Here is a 6,287-nt window from a genome sequence, read left to right as displayed (position 1 = left end):
GGAGAGGTGTTATGCTGTGGGGTGTTGCTTTATCTGTTTTTGGAAACCAGGTGTGCTGTTCATTTGAGCAGTATGAGATGGAACAGAGTTCCATGCAATAATGGCTCTATATAATACTGTACGCTTTCTTGAATTTGTTCTGGATATGATTTTGGGACTGTGAAAAGACCCCTGGTGGCATGTCTGATGGGTTAAGTGTGTGTGTCAGAGCTGTGTGTAAGTTGTCTATACAAACAATTTGGTATTTTCAACACATGAATATTTCTAATAAAAAAAGAAGTGATGCAGTCAGTCTTTCCTCAACTCTTAGCCAAGAGAAACTGGCATGCATAGTATTTATATCAGCCCTCTGATTACAATGAAGAGTAAGATGTTCTGCTCTGTTCTGGGCCAGCTGCAGCTTAACTAGGTCTTTCCTTGCAGCACTCGACCACATGACTGGACAATAATCAAGATAAGACAAAACTAGAGTATGTGGGACTTGCTTTTTGGAATGTGGCGTCAAAAAAGCAGAGCATCTCTTTATTACAGACAGACCTCTGCCCATCTTTACAACCATTGAATATATATGTTTTGACCATGACAGTTTACAATCTAAGTTAACACCAAGTAATTAGGTCTTCTCAACTTGTTCAACAGCCACATCATTCATGACCAGATTCAGCTGAAGTCTAAAACATAGGGAATGATTTGTACCAAATACAATGCTTTTAGTTTTTGAGATGTTCAGAACCATTACTGGCCACCCATTCCAAAACTGACTGCAACTCTTTGTTAAGGGTTTCAGTGACTGATGCGTATATGGTTCATGTCAGTGGCAGGTCATTGGTAAAAATAGAAAAGAGTAGAGGGCTTAGAGAGCTGCCCATGTTTGACATTAGAGAAGCTTCCATTAAAGAAAACCATTCATGATTTGAGTTGAATTAGATTGCCATATCATTGATTCAGAGCTGAGGTTGAAAATCCATAACACATAACACACATGTTAACATTAGAAGCCTCCTCCCTAAGTTTGTTCTATTCACTGCTTTAGCACACTCTGCCAACCCGGATGTTCTAGCTGTGTCTGAATCCTGGCTTAGGAAGACCACCAAAAATTCAGACATTTTAATTCCAAACTACAACATTTTCAGACAAGATAGAACTGCCAAAGGGGGCGGTGTTGCAATCTACTGCAAAGATAGCCTGCAGAGTTCTGTCCTACTATCCAGGTCTGTACCCAAACAATTTGAACTTCTACTTTTAAAAATCCACCTCTCTAAAAACAAGTCTCTCATTGTTGCCGCCTGCTATAGACCACCCTCTGCCCCCAGCTGTGCTCTGGACACCATATGTGAACTGATTGCCCCCCATCTATCTTCAGAGTTCGTGCTGCTAGGCGACCTAAACTGGAACATGCTTAACACCCCAGCCATCCTACAATCTAAACTTGATGCCCTCAATCTCACACAAATTATCAATGAACCTACCAGGTACCTCCCCAAAGCCTTAAACACGGGCACCCTCATAGATATCATCCTAACCAACTTCTCCTCTAAATACACCTCTGCTGTCTTCAACCAAGATCTCAGTGATCACTGCCTCATTGCCTGCATCCGTAATGGGTCAGCGGTCAAACGACCTCCACTCATCACTGTAAAACGCTCCCTGAAACACTTCTGCGAGCAGGCCTTTCTAATCGACCTGGCCGGGGTATCCTGGAAGGATATTGATCTCATCCCGTCAGTAGAGGATGCCTGGATATTTTTTTTAAATGCCTTCCTAGCCATCTTAAATAAACATGCCCCATTCAAGAAATTTAGAACCAGGAACAGATATAGCCCTTGGTTCTCCCCAGACCTGACTGCCCTTAACCAACACAAAAACATCCTATGGCGTTCTGCATTAGCATCGAACAGCCCCCGTGATATGCAGCTGTTCAGGGAAGCTAGAAACCATTATACACAGGCAGGTTAGAAAAGCCAAGGCTAGCTTTTTCAAGCAGAAATTTGCTTCCTGCAACACTAACTCAAAAAAGTTCTGGGACACTGTAAATTCCATGGAGAATAAGAACACCTTCTCCCAGCTGCCTACTGCACTGAAGATAGGAAACACTGTCACCACTGATAAATCCACCATAATTGAGAATTTCAATAAGCATTTTTCTACGGCTGGCCATGCTTTCCACCTGGCTACTCCTACCCCGGACAACAGCACTGCACCCCCAACAGCAACTCGCCCAAGCCTTCCCCATTTCTCCTTCTCCCAAATCCATTCAACTGATGTTCTGAAAGAGCTGCAAAATCTGGATCCCTACAAAATCAGCCGGGCTAGACAATCTGGACCCTTTCTTTCTAAAATTATCTGCCGAAATTGTTGCCACCCCTATTACTAGCCTGTTCAACCTCTCTTTCGTGTCGTCTGAGATTCCCAAAGATTGGAAAGCAGCTGCGGTCATCCCTCTTCAAAGGGGGGGACACTCTTGACCCAAACTGCTACAGACCTATATCTATCCTACCGTGCCTTTCTAAGGTCTTCGAAAGCCAAGTCAACAAACAGATTACCGACCATTTCGAATCTCACCATACCTTCTCTGCTATGCAATCTGGTTTCAGAGCTGGTCATGGGTGCACCTCAGCCACGCTCAAGGTCCTAAACGATGGCCAAGGCTTTCGACTCTGTCAATCACCACATCCTCATCGGCAGACTCGACAGCCTTGGTTTCTCAAATGATTGCCTCGCCTGGTTCACCAACTACTTCTCTGATAGAGTTCAGTGTGTCAAATCGGAGGGTCTGCTGTCCGGACCTCTGGCAGTCTCTATGGGGGTGCCACAGGGTTCAATTCTTGGACCGACTCTCTTCTCTGTATACATCAATGAGGTCGCTCTTGCTGCTGGTGAGTCCCTGATCCACCTCTACGCAGACGACACCATTCTGTATACTTCCGTCCCTTCTTTGGACACTGTGTTAACAACCCTCCAGGCAAGCTTCAATGCCATACAACTCTCCTTCCGTGGCCTCCAATTGCTCTTAAATACAAGTAAAACTAAATGCATGCTCTTCAACCGATCGCTACCTGCACCTACCCGCCTGTCCAACATCACTACTCTGGACGGCTCTGACTTAGAATACGTGGACAACTACAAATACTTAGGTGTCTGGTTAGACTGTAAACTCTCCTTCCAGACCCATATCAAACATCTCCAATACAAAGTTAAATCTAGAATTGGCTTCCTATTTCGCAACAAAGCATCCTTCACTCATGCTGCCAAACATACCCTTGTAAAACTGACCATCCTACCAATCCTCGACTTTGGCGATGTCATTTACAAAATAGCCTCCAATACCCTACTCAACAAATTGGATGCAGTCTATCACAGTGCAATCCGTTTTGTCACCAAAGCCCCATATACTACCCACCATTGCGACCTGTACGATCTCGTTGGCTGGCCCTCGCTTCATACTCATCGCCAAACCCACTGGCTCCATGTCATCTACAAGACCCTGCATCTCCCACCTGTAGCACATGCTCCAGCACGTATATCTCTCTAGTCACCCCCAAAAACAATTATTTCTTTGGCCGCCTCTCCTTCCAGTTCTCTGCTGCCAATGACTGGAACGAACTACAAAAATCTCTGAAACTGGAAACACTTATCTCCCTCACTAGCTTTAAGCACCAACTGTCACAGCAGCTCACAGATTACTGCACCTGTACATAGCCCACCTATAATTTAGCCCAAACAACTACCTCTTTCCCAACTGTATTTAATTTTAATTAATTAATTTATTTTGCTCCTTTGCACCCCATTATTTTTATTTCTACTTTGCACATTCTTCCATTGCAAAACTACCATTCCAGTGTTTTACTTGCTATATTGTATTTACTTTGCCACCATGGCCTTTTTTGCCTTTACCTCCCTTCTCACCTCATTTGCTCACATTGTATATAGACTTGTTTATACTGTATTATTGACCGTATGTTTGTTTTACTCCATGTGTAACTCTGTGTCGTTGTATCTGTCGAACTGCTTTGCTTTATCTTGGCCAGGTCGCAATTGTAAATGAGAACTTGTTCTCAACTTGCCTACCTGGTTAAATAAAGGTCAAATTAAAATAAATAAATAAAATATGTTTTTTTCAACAACAGGTAATGTTCAATAATATCAAAAGCTGAACTGAAATCTAACAGTACAGCTCCCACAATCGTATTATTATTTATACCAATCATCAGTCATTTGTGTCAGTGCAGTGCATGTTGAGTGCCCTTCTCTATAAGCATGCTGAAAGTCTGTTGTTAATTTGTTTACAGAGAAATAGCATTGTACTTGGTCAAACCACATTTTTTCCAACAATTTGATAAGAGCTGCCAGCAAGCTTATAAGTCTGCTCTTAGAACCAGGAAAGGCCTCATTACCACTCTTAGGCAGCGGAATGACTTTGGCTTCCCTCCAGGCCTGAGGACAAATATGTTCCTCTAGGCTCAGATTAAAGATATGACAGATAGGAGTGGCTACAAAGTCAGCTACCATCCTCAGTAGTTTTCCATCTATGTTGTCAATGCCAGGAGGCTTGTTAACAATACTTTTTCCACCTCTCCCACACTAACTTTACAAAATTCCAACTTGCAATTATTTTCTTCTCATTATTTGTTATTTTTATGCATGAATATGATGGCACATTGTTCGTTGTTGGCATTTCCTGCCTAATTTTGTCCACTTTGCCAATGAAGTAATCATTAAAATAATTGGCAACTCATTTTGTACATAATGTTGCCGCAACCGTCTCTTATGACCAAAAATAACTTAAAGAAATCAGGACTGCGATTACTCACCACGGACTAGCAGAGTCCGTTTTCTTCTTTCACGACTGACGAGCCCGAGGCGGAGGATATACAGCTCCCTTGGGAACAGGCCCCGACCCCCGTGAACTGCGTGAAAAGGAGAGGAGAAAGAGAGGCCGGAGAGCGGGCTGCCTTCTGAGAATTCTAAGGCGATCAAATATCGCAATATCAGCATACAGCTGGCTGGTTATATGATGTACCGGCAAGATAGAACAGTGACGTCTGGTAATTTTGTAAATAACAGCGGTTGCACCATATCTAAGGAAGTCTCGAGCTATTGCTCGCCTGAGGTTGAGTATATCATGATTAGCTGTAGCTTTTTACATACCACCTCAGTTAAGACGTTGGTACTAAGATAGCATTGAATGAGCTTCATTAAGCAAACAAGAAAACGCTCACCCAGAGGTGGCGCTCCTAGTAGCCGGGGACTTTAATGCAGGGAAACTTAAATCAGTTTCACCAAATTTCTATCAGCATGTTAAATGTGCAACCAGAGGGAAAAAAACTCTAGACCACCTAGAGTCCACATACGAAGCTCTCCCTCGCCCTCCATTTGGCAAATCCGACCATAATTCCATCCTCCCGATTCCTGCTTAAAAGCAAAAATTAAAGCAAGAAGCACCCGTGACTAGATCAATAAAAAAGTGGTCAGATGAAGCAGATGCTAAGCTACCGGACTGTTTTGCTAGCACATACTGGAATATGCTCAAGGATTCCGCCAATGACATTGAGAAGTACATCACATCTGTTATTGGCATCATCAATAAGTGCATTGATGACGTTGTCCCCACAGTTGACCGTACGTACATACCCCAACCAGAAGCCATGGATTACAGGCAGCATCCGCACTGAGCTAAAGGCTAGAGCTGCCACTTTCAAGGAGCGGGACTCTAACCCGGAAGCTTTTAAGAAATCCTGCTATGCCCTCCGACAAACCATCAAACAGGCAAAGCGTCAATACAGGACTAAGATTAAGTCGTACTACACCGGCTCTGATGCTCGTCGGATGTGGCAGGGCTTGCAAACCATTACAGACTACAAAGGGAAGCACAGCCGAGAGCTGCCCAGTGACACGAGCCTACCAGACAAGCTAAACTACTTCTTTGCTAGCTTCGAGGCAAATAACACTGAAACATGCATGAGAGCACCAGCTGTACCGGAACGCAGCCGATGTGAGTACAACCTTTAGACAGGTCAACATTCACAAGGCCACAGGGCCAGATGGATTACCAGGACATGCACCCAGAGCAAGCGCTGACAAACTAGCATGTGTCTTCACTGACATTTTAAACCTGTCCGAGTCTGTAATACCAACACATTTTAAGCAGACCACCAAAGTGCCTGTGCCCAAGAACACTAAGGTAACCTGCCTAAATGACTACCGACCCGTAGCACTCACATCTGTAACCACGAAGTGCTTTGAAAGGCTGGTCATGGCTCACATCAACACCATTATCTCAGAAACCC

The sequence above is a fragment of the Oncorhynchus kisutch genome, linkage group LG17, assembly GCF_002021735.2.
Source record: "Oncorhynchus kisutch isolate 150728-3 linkage group LG17, Okis_V2, whole genome shotgun sequence".
NCBI lineage: Eukaryota > Metazoa > Chordata > Actinopteri > Salmoniformes > Salmonidae > Oncorhynchus > Oncorhynchus kisutch.
Note: the sequence above shows the minus strand (reverse complement) of the source record.